This window comes from Bombina bombina, chromosome 5 (genome assembly GCF_027579735.1).
Source record: "Bombina bombina isolate aBomBom1 chromosome 5, aBomBom1.pri, whole genome shotgun sequence".
Taxonomy (NCBI): Eukaryota; Metazoa; Chordata; class Amphibia; order Anura; family Bombinatoridae; genus Bombina; species Bombina bombina.
In genome coordinates, this window is record NC_069503.1 from 870,394,446 (window position 1) to 870,409,870 (window position 15,425).

Consider the following 15,425-nt stretch of genomic DNA (forward strand, 5'->3'; position numbering starts at 1 on the left):
AAATTTACCATAAGATATGGCGTAAATATTTACATTGGTGCGAATCCAAGAGTTACTCATGGAGTAAGGTTAGGATTCCTAGGATATTGTCCTTTCTACAAGAGGGTTTAGAAAAGGGCTTATCTACTAGTTCGTTAAAGGGACAGATTTCTGCTCTGTCTATTCTTCTACACAAACGTCTGGCTGAAGTTCCAGACGTTCAGGCTTTCTGTCAGGCTTTAACTAGGATTAAGCCTGTGTTTAAGTCTGTTGCTCCGCTGTGGAGCTTAAACTTAGTTCTTAATGTTCTTCAAGGCGTTCCATTTGAACCCCTTCATTCCATTGATATCAAGCTGTTATCTTGGAAAGTTCTGTTTTTGATGGCTATTTCCTCGGCTCGAAGAGTCTCTGAGTTATCTGCCTTACATTGTGATTCTCCTTATCTGATCTTTCATTCAGAAAAGGTAGTCCTGCGTACTAAACCTGGGTTCTTACCTAAGGTAGTTACTAACAGGAATATCAATCAAGAGATTGTTGTTCCATCTCTGTGTCCTAACCCTTCTTCAAAGAAGGAACGACTTTTGCATAATCTGGACGTAGTCCGTGCCCTGAAATTCTATTTGCAGGCAACTAAGGATTTTCGTCAAACTTCTTCCCTGTTTGTCGTTTACTCTGAACAGAGGAGAGGTCAAAAGGCTTCGGCTACCTCTCTCTCTTTTTGGCTTTGTAGCATAATACGCTTAGCCTATGAGACTGCTGGACAGCAGCCTCCTGAAAGGATTACAGCTCATTCTACTAGAGCTGTGGCTTCCACCTGGGCCTTTAAAAATGAGGCTTCTGTTGAACAGATTTGCAAGGCTGCGACTTGGTCTTCGCTTCACACTTTTTCAAAATTTTACAAATTTGACACTTTTGCTTCGTCGGAGGCTATTTTTGGGAGAAAGGTACTTCAGGCAGTGGTTCCTTCTGTTTAATGTTCCTGTCTTGTCCCTCCCTTCATCCGTGTACTTTAGCTTTGGTATTGGTATTCCATAAGTAATGGATGACCCGTGGACTGACTACACTTAACAGGAGAAAACATAATTTATGCTTACCTGATAAATTCCTTTCTCCTGTAGTGTAGTCAGTCCACGGCCCGCCCTGTTTTTACGGCAGGTCTAAATTTTAATTAAACTCCAGTCACCACTGTACCCTATGGTTCCTCCTTTCTCGTCTGCTTTGGTCGAATGACTGAGTATGATATGTGAGGGGAGGAGCTATATAGCAAAGCTCTGCTGGGTAATTCTCTTGCAGTTTCCTGTTAGGAAGAGATATATTCCATAAGTAATGGATGACCCGTGGACTGACTACACTACAGGAGAAAGGAATTTATCAGGTAAGCATAAATTATGTTTTTTGAATGTCTGCTCAAGAGAATCAAGCTAGTGAAATTGATTAAAGAGGAATGAAACCCAAATTTTTTTCTTTCATGATTGAAATAGAGCATTCAATTTTTTTTTAACAACTTTCCAATTTTTTTCTATTATCAATTTTGCTTTGTTCTCTTGATGCGCTACTGGGAGCTATCTGAACACATATGTAAGCCAATGATAAGAGGTATATTTTATTTATTATTATTTTATTTATAAAATTATTATTATTTTATTTATAAAATTATTTTTATTTTATTTATAAAATTATTTTTATTATTTTATTTATAAAATATTTTAACAGGAAGGATACATTGAGATTTCTCTCGTTTTCAAGTATGTCCTGTGTCCACAAAACATTGCATTGATACAATAGTGTACAATAAAATACAAAAACAATATTAATACATAATATATGCAAAATTTAACATAGAACAAGTAGGAAATATATAATCAACCATAAGAGGTGCATTCTGTTTTGAGATATGCAAAGAGGGATCTCTTAAAGGATTTTAGGCTTGGGGAAGCGTGCGGGAGGTCGTTCCATAATTGTGGTGCTCTGTAGAAAAAGGAGGATCGAGCTGCTTTCTTTTTTTATGGAGGCAGACTAAATAATGTGCTGGTACTGGATCGGAGGTTATGAGAGGTGGGAACAGCTGGAGAGAGCATTCTGCTCAGGTAGGGTGGGAGTTTCCCAGAAAAGCTCTTAAACACAATGCTGGAAAGATGGAGGGTGCGTCTGGATTCCAGCGACAGCCAATTTAGTTCTTTTAGCATGTCACAATGGTGGGTCCTGTAGTTACATTGTAGCACAAAGCGGCAGAACGAGTTATACAATGTATTAAGTTTATTTAGGTGAGTTTGCGGTGCAGGTGCATATACTACATCCCCATAATCCATGATTGGCATCAGCATTTGCTGTACAATCTTTTCCTTTACTGTAGGCCTGAGGCAGGATTTGTTTCTGTACAGGGCAGGGGACATACCCAAGTATTTGAAAGAGTAGACTGCAGTCAGTGTGAAATTTGATTTTGTTTTGATGCGTAGATGGGAATTTTAGAGTTTGTGTAATTTAGGTACCGTTCCAAAGATCATTTTGACAGTTTTGTCAGTGTTTAGAAAGAGTTTGTTTTTTGAGATCCAATTTTCTACCTCTGTGAACTGGTTTTGGAGCACTGCCTCAAGCTGCAGCAGATCAGATTTGTTTGTATAGATTACCGTGTCGTCTGCGTACATGTGTACAGTTGAGGATTTGCAGACATTTGGCATATCATTTATAAATAATGTGAATAGTAGGGGGCCGGGAATGGAACCTTGGGGAACACCACACGTGACTGGGAGAGGGAGGGAGTCGCTGTCAGAAATGGAGACATACTGTGATCGATCCGATACATATGATCGACGCCAGGTTAGCGAACGAACACCAATACCTGAGTTTTTTAGTTTGAGCAGTAGTATGTCTTGGTCTACTGTGTCAAAGGCCTTTGCAAAATCAAGGAAAATAGCTCCAGTTAGGTCTCCTTGTTCCATGCCAGTTTGGATGTCGTTGCAAACTTTAAGGAGGGCAGTTGTTGTGGAGTGATTTGGGCGAAAACCTGATTGAAAGGGGTCAGATAGTTAGATTGTTGGTAATACTCACATAGTTGCGTATGGACACATTTTTCTAAGATTTTTGACAATACTGGGAACAATGATATTGGCCGATAGTTAGTAACCAAGGTTAACTCACCACTTTTATGGATAGGCACTACAATTGCAGTCTTCCAAAGTTTGTGTATGTATCCAGACACCAAGGATTCTTTAATTAGGGTTGTGACAGGTTTTGCAATTGCCGGCGCACTGAGCTTCAACAACATTGCTGGGATTTGATCAGGTCCAGACTGGTTTTTCATTTTTAAATTATTAAGGTGTTTCTTAATGACATTGATGGGTACAGGTCTAAAATTGAACTTCTCTATATTGGGTCTTTGCAGATTTAGTGGGGCCGGATCCACATTTGTAGTTTCAGGATGCCTGTCATTTATTAGTTTGTTAATCAGGGTGGTGGAGCATCTGACCAAATAATTGTTAAAGGCATTTCTACTTCTAAGGGAAGTTGCAGGGTTTGGTTGTCCACTTTGACAGTGGAGGGTTGGGAGTGGATTTGGGGAGTGTGTAAGTTATTTACGACTTTCCAAAACTTTCTAGGGTTTGATATGTTATTGTTCAGATTTTCAAAGAAATATTGTGCCTTGGCCAATTTTGTTTGTTTAGTGCATATATTTCACCATTGTCTATATACACAGTGATCGTTCATGCTTGAACTTTGACCACAATGAATCCAGAAACTGGTACATTTGAATGAGGTCAGCTGTGATCCAATTCATATGCGCTCCTTTTACTCTCACCTTACGCAGCGGGGCATGCAAATTCCATACTTGTAGGAGTTCGGACTGAAAGAATTCAAGATTACATTTTTTTAAGGATCTGGTGATTTTAACCTTGGGAGAGGATTTAGTAGCCTTTATTTTGCGCACGCAGTGCACTAACCAGTGGTCACTGAAACGGTTAGGGAGAACACCTGCCTCCTGGATTCGGTCAGAAGAAGTGGAGAGAATCCAATCTAGCTGGGTGTGGTTATGGCTTTTAATGTTTATGCGAGTTGGGGAGGAGATTAATTGCGTTAGCTGCAAAGTCTTAAATGGTGAGCAAGAACTATTGTTTTTAGGATTCAGCCAATCAATATTAAAATCTCCAAAGACCAAAATTTCACTTTTTGGGTTTTGAGCTATGGTTTTACTAAGGAGATGGGCTATGTCAGAAAGGGAATGCACAGGGGAGCTAGGTGGGCGGTAGATTCCTGCAACAATGATTGATTTACTGCACGGGTTCTCAATTGTGCCAGAAAGGAAAAAACAAAGGTGGCAGGAGAGCTAAATTGTTGTAAGGGGGTGTACTTTATGGAAGTGTCAACATAAATTACAATGCCGCCTCCTCTTTTTGCTCTGTCATTTCTATGGCATGAATACCCATGTATTGCAATGGCAGGTATTTTTGCGGTTAGCCATGATTCAGAGATAACAATGATGTTGGGCTTGTAATGTGAACACCATGCTTGCAGTGCATCAATTTTATATATGTGCAGCCACCAATCCACAGCTAGTTCCCAGCTCCAGAGTCTACCTAAGTATTATTCTCAACAAAGGATACCAAGTGAACAAAGCAAATTAGATATTAAAAGTGAATTGTAAAGTTTTTTTTTAAATTGTATGCTCTGTCTGAATCATGAAAGACATTTTTTGTTTCGTGTCCCTTTAAGATTCTGATTCTGAATATAATTTTTATAATGCATTCCTAAAAGGGATATTAAACACTTAGAGATAGTAATATAAAATGGTAAATCGTATATTTAAAAAACCTCTACAATATACTTTCATTATTTATTTTGTCCCCTTTTCCTGTAATTCCAATCTGAAATTGTGAGCATTTCAGTTCCTGTTAGAAATGGAAGAGCAGAACACTGGTATATTCCACACAGACATCGGCTACACGCTCTAGTGACCTATTTATAACTGTCCCTAATTGGCAACAGCAGAGAAGGTAACCTAAGTTATAACATGGCAGCTCCCATTGCTTTATAGACACTTAAACTTTACACTTATTTTGTCACTATTTAAACGGCTGATGAAGCTTGAAAAAATACATCTACATGTCAATCTCAAACTTATCTTTTCTTTGAATGCATTATTCTATTTAGTGTCCCTTTAATATGGCGGATGAATTTGGGAATCTTCATCTCTGCAGAGCTTATAACATTTGATAAGAATTTGCAGTGTCATATGCAGTTAAGTGACGCTGAATGGGATAAGCCAGAAAAAAAACATTATATATTCAATTATCAAAATATATAAATGTACCCTGAAATTTGTAAGCAACATTGATAATACAGTTAAGGTGGATGCAGCAAAAAATTAAATTTTCTTCTTAATACAAGGGAGTCCACGGCTTCATTCCTTACTGTTGGGAAATACTGAACCTGGCCACCAGTAGGAGTCAGACACCCCAGCCAAAGGCTTAAATACCTCCCCCACTTCCCCCATCCCCCAGTCATTCTTTGCCTTTCATCACAGGCTGCGGAGGAGCCAGCCTTTAGATTTAAAATTGAACACTTACGTTTTCTTCTAAAGGAGGTTCTGTCTACATTAGAGGTTCCAGAGGCCAAGTTGCCGGATGAACCTTTGATCCCTAAATTAGACAGAGTGTACGAGGACAGGGTAACACCACTAACTTTTCTTGTACCCGTAAAAATGGCTTATATTATTAAAAACTAATGGGATAGAATTTGATCTTCCTTTTCTCATTCGTCTGCCTTTAAAAAATTGTTCCCGGTCCAGGACTCTCAGCTAGAGTTGTGGGGTTCTGTTTCTAAGGTGGATGGTGCTATCTCTACGTTAGCTAAGGGTACTACTATCCCTCTTGAGGATAGCTCGTCTTTCAGAGAGCCGATGGATAAGAAAATGGAAACTTTTCTCAGGAAAATGTTTCAGCATACGGGATATTTATTTCAACCGGCAGCGGCTGTTGCCTCGGTTGCTAGAGCCGTGGCCTACTGGTGCGACTCCTTAGCGGAATTGATTGAGGTGGAGGGTCCCCTCGACATTATCCAGGAAAGAATTAAGGCTTTGAGAATTGTTAATTCTTTTATATGTGATGCAAACATGCAGATTATTCGCCTGAATGCTAAAATGTCTGGTTTCTCTGTTCAGACGCATCTGGTGCTCTGGCTGAAGTCCTGGTCTGCGGGCATGACTTCTAAGTCTAGACTACTTTCTCTCCCTTTTAAGGGAAACATTTTATTTGGTCCAGGCCTGAACTCCATTATCTCCACGGTTACAGGGGGCAAGGATGCCTTCCTACCGCAGGATAAAAAGAACAAATCTAAGGAACAAGGATCTAATTTTCGTTCTGAGAAGTCCCAACGTCAGCAGTCCTCCTCTAAGCCTGAGCAGACCAAGAGCACTTGGGAGCCGGCTCAATCCTGGAATAAATCCTAGCAGAACAAGAAGCCCGCCTAGAATAAGTCGGCATGAAGGGGCGACCCCCGATCCAAAGCTGGATTGTGTATGGGGCAGACTGTTGCTGTTTTCAGATGCTTGGTCCAGGGACGTGCAGAATCTGTGGGTCCTGGAGGTCATTGCTCAGGGATACCAGATACGTTTCAAGTCTCATTCAGCCAAGGGCAGATTTCTCCTCTCAAGCCTGTCTTTAAAACCAGAAAAGAGGGAAGCCTTTCTGGGGTGCGTGCAGGATTTGACCTCCTCAGGGGTCATTGTCCTGGCTCCTATCGCAGAAAGAGGTTTGTGGTCCCAAAGAAAGAGGAAACTTTCCGCCCAATTCTGGACCTAAAGTGCTTAAACAAGTTTCTTAATGTCCCCTCTTTCAAGATGGAGACAATAAGGTTCATTCTTCCTCTAGTTCAGGAAGGACAGTTCATGACCACTATAGATCTGAAGGATGACTACCTTCACGTTCCATTCCACAAGGACCACTTCCAGTTCCTAAGGTTTGCGTTCCTGGATCAGCACTTCCAGTTCATTACACTTCTGTTTGGTCTAGCTACGGCCCCAAGAATCTTCACAAAGTTTCTGGGAGCTCTCCTGGCTATCGCCAAAATCCAAGGTATAGCAGTAGCTCCCTATTTGGATGACATTCTGGTTCAAGCGCCATCCTTTCGTCTAGCAGAGGACCATTCAGTTTCTTCTCTCTCTCTTCTTCGATCACATGGATGGAAGATAAACTTAGAGAAGAGTTCTCTCATCCCAAGCACCAGGGTAGAATTCCTTGGCACTATATTAGATTCAGTATCCATGAGGATAATTCTAACCGACCAGAAATGGTGCAAGCTATCTTCGGCATGTCTTGCCCTCCGGACCTCCTTAAGGCCATCTGTGGCTAAGTGTATGGAGGTAATTGGTCTCATGGTGTCCAGCATGGACATAATTCCTTTTGCCAGGTTCTGTCTCAGACCGCTACAGCTGTGCATGCTGAGGCATTGGAATGGCGATCATTCGGATCTGTCTCAACAGATTTCCCAGGACAACCGGTCGAGAGAATCCCTCTCTTGGTTGCTCTGTCCAGATCATCTGTCCCGAAGGACATCCTTTCTCAGACCATCCTGGGAGATTGTGACTACAGACACGAGCCTCTCAGGATGGGGAGCTGTTTGGGGTGCAAAGAAGGCACAGGGCCTTTGGTTGCAGCAGGAACGATCAACATTTTGGAGCTTCAAGCTATCTACAATGCCCTGAAGACAATATAACCTTGGTGGCTTACATCAACCATCAGGGGGGAACGAGAAGCTCCCTAGCGATGAGGGAAGTATCTTGGAGGCCCACAGCAGTTCACTATCAGCGATCCACATTCCGGGTGTGGACAACTTGGAAGCGAACTTTCTCAGCAGACAATCCTTTCATCCGGGGGAATGGTCTTCATCCAGAAGTGTTTACAGGGATATGCTTCAGGTGGGGGACGACGGAGCTAGATCTCATGGCGTCTCGTCTCAATACCAAACTACCCAGATATGGGTCAAGGTCCAGGGATCCTCAGGCGGAGATAATAGATACATTAGCGGTGCCTTGGAGGTTCAATCTAATCTACCTTTTTCCGCCTTTACCACTCCTTCCTCGAGTAGTGGCCCGCATCAAGCAGGAGCAAGCATCAGTAATTCTGATTGCTTCATCGTAGCCGCCACGGACGTGGTTTGTGGACCTAGTGAGGATGTCATCTTCTCCTCCATGGAAGTTACCTTACCGCAGGGATCTGCTGGAACAGGGTTCTTTTGTTCATCAAAATCTAGATTCTCGGAGGCTGACTGCATGGAGATTTAATGCTTAGTCCTAGCCAAGAGAGGGTTTTTGATACTCTCATTCAAGCTTGTAAGCCAGTTACTCGTCGCATCTATCATAATGTGTGGAGAACCTACTTATTCTGGTGTGAAGAGCGTGGATTTCCTTGGCATTAAGTTAAGGTTGCCAGGATTCTGATGTTTCTCCAGGATAGTCTGGAGAAGGGTCTTTTGGCCAGTTCCATGAGGGAACAGATTTCGATCTTGTCTGTTTTACTGAACAAGAGGATCTCCGAGCTTTCAGATGTTCAGTCCTTTGTTAAGGCTCTGCTTAGGATCAGACCTGTGTTCAGATCTTTTGCTCCCCCTTGGAGTCTGAATCTGGTTCTTAAGGTTTTGCAACGGGCTCAGTTTGAGCATATGCATGAAATCGATATTAAGTTTTTGTCCTGGAAAGTTCTCTTTCTACTGGCTATTGCTTCGGTGTGCAGAATATCTGAGATTACCACCTTGCAATGTGAGCCTCCTTAGCTGATGTTCCATTCGGATAAGGCTGTCCTACGGACTAAGTTAGGGTTTCTCCCTAAAGTCGTGTCAGACAGCAACATCAATCAAGAGATTGTGGTCCCTTTTTTGTGTCCTAATCCTTCCTCTTCGAAGGAACGTTTACTTCATAATCTGGACGTGGTTCATGCCTTGAAGTTTTATCTTCAAGCTACTAAGGATTTTAGACAAGTTTCTTCCTTATTTGTGGCATATTTTGGGAAGCGTAAGGGCCAGAAGGTCTCTTCGACTTCCTTATCCTTTTGGTTGAGGAGTCTTAATCGCTTAGCCTATGAGACAGTGGGACATAGACCTCCTCAGAGATTGCGGCTTCTTCTACTAGAGCAGTGGCTTCCTCTTGGGCCTTTAAGAATGAGGCCTCTATGGCTCAGATTTGTAAGGCGGCCACCTGGTCCTTCTTACACACTTTTTATAAATTTTAAAATTTTGATGTTTTTGCTTCAGCTGAAGCAGCCTTCTGGAGAAAGGTTATGCAGGCTGTGGTGCCCTCAGATTAGGGTCCGCCTCTCTTTTTGTCCCTCCCATTTTCATTCAGTGTCTTCTAGAGCTTGGGTATAAGTTTCCCAACAGTAAGGAATGAAGCCGTGGACTCTACTTGTACTAAGAAGGAAAGCATAAATTATGCTTACCAGATAATTGAATTTCCTTCTGTACAAGGAGAGTCCATGGCCCCCGCCCATGTTCTCCGATGGGCGGCCCCCTAAATTATAATTTTCTTCTGGCACCTTTTATGCCCTGATATTTCTCCTACTGTTCCTTGTTCCCTCGGCAGAATGACTGGAGTATGGGGGAAGTGGGAGAGGTATTTAAGCCTTTGGCTGTGGTGTCTTTGCCTCCTCTTGGTGGTCAGGTTCAGTATTTCCCAACAGTGAGGAATGAAGCCGTGGACTCTCCTTGTACAGAAGGAAATTAAATGATCTGGTAAGCATAATTTATGTTTTTCTTCTGGAGGACACTGGTGCTTTTAAAAAGATTATGGAATGTAAAAGAGTAGTATGCAAGATACAATGAATTATTAATTTGTTCCCTTGTTAAGGCTACAAAACATGGAACTGAAGATCTAGAACGCACTCTTTCTCTGTCTGCTTCAAAGGACGTGTCTAATTTGCTTACTGATATTTATTTGTTTAATTTATGGTTGAAGCTACAGCAGATGTATTAAAATTGAATGCAAAGAGTATGTTAGGGAATATCCTCAAATGTTGATCAAAGAGAAGGTAATTCTTTCAGTTCCTGTTTAACACCAAATAAATGTTTTCTTTTGTTTTTTTGGGGGGAGGGTTCAAATCATTTTAGACCTCTGTCAACTCAAGTATAATACCGAATGGAATACTTGTTAACCAAAACCTGTGTGATCATGCCCAAAGCATTTACAGTAATCATAAATCTCCAGGATGCTTATTTTCATGTCATGCAGATCGTCAGTACCTGAGATTCAGCAGAGAGTTTCAACATTACCATTTTGACCTATAGACAGCTCCCAGAACATTCACATTTTTTTTTTTATAATGCACTCATTCCATGCATCAATGCGCGCAATGCATCAAAATCTACCATTACTTGGATGATATTCTATTTTTAATCTGGAAAAGAGAGCTAGCCTGTCAACCCCAAAATCATCTTTTTTAGATACTACTACAGCATTGTTGGTTAATTGGTTACAAAAACAGTCCCCCTGTCAGATATAATTTCTCCTACATTGGTGTGTCCGGTCCACGGCTTCATCCTTACTTGTGGGAATATTCTCTTCCCTAACAGGAAATGGCAAAGAGAGCACAGCAAAAGCTGTCCATATAGCCCCCCCTCTGGCTCCGCCCCCCAGTCATTCTCTTTGCCGCTCTGAACAAGTAGCATCTCCACGGGGATGGTAAAGAGTATGTGGTGTTAGTTGTAGTTTTATTTCTTCTATCAGACTTAATTAGCGGCGAAAAATTCAGGTTTTGCAATAGTGGCGCGCAGAGCGCTTTGGCTAAAATCTTGGTCGGCGGATGTGTCGTCCAAGACAAAACTGCTTAATATTCCTTTCAAAGGTAAGACCCTTTTCGGGCCAGAATTGAAGGAGATTATTTCAGACATCACTGGGGGAAAGGGCCATGCCCTCCCACAGGATAGGCCTTTCAAGGCTAAGAACAAATCTAACTTTTGTTCCTTTCGCAATTTCAGGAACGGACCGTCTCCTAACTCTGCAGCCTCTAGACAAGAGGGTAACGCTTCCCAGCCTAAACCAGCATGGAAACCAATGCAAGGCTGGAACAAGGGTAAACAGGCCAAGAAGCCTGCTGCTGCTACCAAGACAGCATGAAGGGGTAGCCCCCGATCCGGGACCGGATCTAGTAGGGGGCAGACTTTCTCTCTTTGCTCAGGCTTGGGCAAGAGATGTTCCGGATCCCTGGGCACTAGAAATAGTCTTTCAGGGGTATCTTCTAGAGTTCAAGGAACTTCCTCCAAGGGGAAGGTTCCACATGTCTTGCTTATCTTCAGACCAGATAAAGAGACAGGCATTCTTACATTGCGTAGGAGACCTATTAAAGATGGGAGTGATACACCCAGTTCCAACAGCGGAACAAGGTCTGGGTTTTTACTCAAACCTGTTTGTAGTTCCCAAAAAAGAGGGAACTTTCAGGCCAATTCTGGATTTAAAAATTCTAAACAAATTCCTCAGAGTTCCATCATTCAAAATGGAAACCATTCGAACGATTTTACCAACAATCCAGGAGGGTCAATACATGACTACCGTGGACTTAAAGGATGCGTGCCTACATATTCCTATCCACAAAGATCATCATCAGTTCCTAAGGTTCGCCTTTCTGGACAAGCATTACCAGTTTGTGGCTCTTCCGTTTGGTTTAGCCACTGCTCCCAGAATTTTCACAAAGGTGCTAGGGTCCCTACTAGCGGTTCTAAGACCAAGGGGCATTGCGGTGGCACCTTACTTAGACGACATCCTAATCCAAGCGTCGTCCCTTTCCAGATCAAGGGCTCATACAGACATTGTATTAGCCTTTCTCAGGTCTCACGGGTGGAAGGTGAACGTAGAAAAGAGTTCCCTGTCCCCGTCTACAAGAGTTCCCTTTCTGGGGACAATAATAGATTCTGTAGAAATGAAGATTTTTCTGACAGAGGTCAGAAAATTAAAACTTCTAAACGCTTGTCAAGTTCTTCAATCTATTCCTCAGCCTTTCATAGCTCAGTGCATGGAAGTAATAGGATTAATGGTTGCAGCAATGGACGTGGTTCCTTTTGCTCGAATTCATCTAAGACCATTGCAACTGTGCATGCTCAAACAGTGGAATGGGGATTATGCAGACTTGTCTCCCCAGATTCAAGTAGACCAGGTAACCAGAGACTCACTCCGCTGGTGGTTGACTCAGGATCACCTGTCTCAGGGAATGAGTTTCCGCAGACCAGAGTGGGTCATCGTCACGACCGACGCCAGTCTCTTAGGCTGGGGCGCGGTCTGGGACTCCCTGAAAGCTCAGGGTCTATGGTCTCGGGAAGAGTCCCTTCTCCCGATAAACATTTTGGAACTGAGAGCGATATTCAATGCGGTCCTGGCCTGGCCTAACCTAGCGAAGGCCAGATTCATAAGATTTCAGTCGGACAACATGACGACTGTAGCGTACATCAATCATCAGGGGGGAACAAAGAGTTCCTTGGCGATGACAGAGGTATCCAAGATCATCAAATGGGCGGAGGATCACTCCTGCCAACTATCTGCAATCCACATCCCAGGACAACTGGGAGGCGGATTATTTGAGTCGTCAGACTTTCCATCCGGGGGAGTGGGAACTCCACCCGGAGGTCTTTGCCCAGTTAACTCAACTATGGGGCACTCCAGATATGGATCTGATGGCGTCTCGTCAGAACTTCAAAGTTCCTCGATACGGGTCCAGATCCAGGGATCCCAGGGCGACACTAGTGGATGCATTAGTGGCGCCTTGGTCGTTCAATCTAGCTTATGTGTTTCCGCCGTTCCCTCTCCTTCCCAGGCTGGTAGCCAGGATCAAACAGGAGAAGGCCTCTGTGATTCTAATAGCTCCTGCGTGGCCACGCAGGACTTGGTATGCAGACCTCGTGAATATGTCATCGGCTCCACCATGGAAGCTACCTTTGAGACAGGATCTTCTAGTACAAGGTCCATTCGAACATCCAAATCTAGTCTCTCTGCAACTGACTGCTTGGAAATTGAACGCTTGATTTTATCTAAGCGTGGGTTTTCAGATTCAGTTATAGATACTCTGGTTCAAGCCAGAAAACCTGTAACTAGGAAAATTTACCATAAGATATGGCAAAAATATATCCGTTGGTGTGAATCCAAGAGATTCTCTTGGAGTAAAATTAAAATTCCTAGGATACTTTCCTTTCTCCAAGAGTGTTTGGATAAAGGTTTGTCGGCTAGTTCTTTAAAAGGACAGATATCTGCTCTGTCTGTTTTGTTACACAAACGTCTGGCAGCCGTGCCAGATGTACAGGTGTTTGTACAGGCGTTAGTTAGAATCAAGCCTGTCTACAGACCTATGACTCCTCCTTGGAGTCTAAATTTAGTTCTTTCAGTTCTTCAGGGGGTTCCGTTTGAACCCATGCATTCCATAGATATTAAGTTACTATCTTGGAAAGTTCTGTTTTTGGTTGCTATTTCTTCTGCTAGAAGAGTTTCTGAATTATCTGCTTTGCAGTGTACTTCTCCCTATCTTGTATTCCATACAGATAAGGTAGTTTTACGTACCAAGCCTGGTTTTCTTCCAAAGGTGGTTTCCAACAGGAATATTAACCAGGAAATAGTTGTTCCTTCTCTGTGTCCGAATCCAGCTTCAAAGAAGGAACGTTTGTTACACAACCTAGATGTGGTCCGTGCTTTAAAATTCTATTTAGAAGCAACAAAGGATTTCAGACAGACATCATACTTGTTTGTCGTTTATTCTGGTAAGAGGAGAGGGCAGAAAGCTACTGCTACCTCTCTTTCTTTTTGGCTGAAAAGCATCATCCGATTGGCTTATGAGACTGCCGGACGACAGCCTCCTGAACGAATTACAGCTCACTCTACTAGAGCTGTGGCTTCCACGTGGGCCTTCAAGAACGAGGCTTCTGTTGATCAGATCTGTAAGGCAGCGACTTGGTCTTCTCTGCATACTTTTGCCAAATTTTACAAATTCGATACTTATGCTTCTTCGGAGGCAGTTTTTGGGAGAAAGGTTTTGCAAGCCGTGGTGCCTTCCGTTTAGGTAACCTGACTTGCTCCCTCCCTTCATCCGTGTCCTAAAGCTTTGGTATTGGTTCCCACAAGTAAGCATGAAGCCGTGGACCGGACACACCAATGTAGGAGAAAACAGAATTTATGTTTACCTGATAAATTTCTTTCTCCTACGGTGTGTCCGGTCCATGGCCCGCCCTGGCTTTTAGTCAGGTTTAAAAAATGTTATTCCATACACTACAGTCACCACGGCACCCTATAGTTTCTCCTTTTTCTCCTAACCGTCGGTCGAATGACTGGGGGGCGGAGCCAGAGGGGGGCTATATGGACAGCTTTTGCTGTGCTCTCTTTGCCATTTCCTGTTAGGGAAGAGAATATTCCCACAAGTAAGGATGAAGCCGTGGACCGGACACACCGTAGGAGAAAGAAATTTATCAGGTAAACATAAATTCTGTTTTTTCTAGAGTTTCAGACTTGAAATGATAATGTATCCATAATCAGGGAAGAAATGTAATCTTTCCATCTTAATATGGGAAGAGTCCACAGCTGCATTCCTTACTTGTGGGAAATACTGAACCTGGCCACCAGGAAGAGGCAAAGACACCCCAGCCAAAGGCTTAAATACCTCCCCCACGTCCTCATAACCCCAGTCATTCTTTGCCTTTCCATCACAGGAGGTTGGCAGAGAAGTGTTAGAAGATTTCGGAGTAGTCTCTTATGGAGGGTAGTACTCTTCGAGATGGGACTGGAGTTTTAAGTAGTCCTGTCAGCCTCTCAGTGAGAGCATGGATGAAAGTTAGAGTCCGGAAATGCAGGGAGAGTCTTTCTGCGAAAACCATCCTGACTCATATTAACAGCTCCATAGGCAATCGGCGTTGACGAGTTTTGCTGCCTGCTTTCTTCACTCAAGTCCATGTCAGAAGCGATGCTACAATTTGTCACACTTGAAGGGCTGTGTTCCCGTTCCACAGCGTAGATTCTGGTAAGATTGTTTCATATTTCATACATGTATGATAACGCAAGAAGATAGGGTCACAGTGTGACTCATTTTATCTGTATAGAATCAAAGGTTAATATCTCCTTAGGGGGATTATTAAACAGAGGGGAATAATCTTATATGTTTATTTGATTTTATGCTGCTTTTATGTGTGAGATGTTATGGGCTTATAGGCTTTTATGGAATATACAGGTTTCACTTTCACTTTGAGAGCCATGCAGCTTACAAGCTTGGCATGCTTTCTCATAGCAGGGATGGTCCTGCATTATGCACCATGTTTCATTCCCTTTTTCCTGATTGGGTGTCTATCAGAGAGGAGTCATAAATCTCTGTACTGTCTGGGTCATAGGAGGTGGTGAGTGCCCCAGCCATTGGGGTATAAGGGTGCCGTTTTTAAAAAAAAAATAAGATTTTTTATTTCTCTAGTTCTCCGGTTATTGCACTAGTGATGGAGGATTCTGT

The 15,425-nt window shown here is 42.8% G+C and overlaps 1 protein-coding gene across 1 annotated transcript in view; it reads left to right on the forward strand.

Moving 5' to 3' along the window:
* ASXL3 (ASXL transcriptional regulator 3) overlaps nucleotides 1-15,425 on the forward strand; it is a 539,404-nt gene that overhangs the window by 450,687 nt on the left and 73,292 nt on the right. The gene's annotated exons all lie outside the window — the stretch shown is intronic.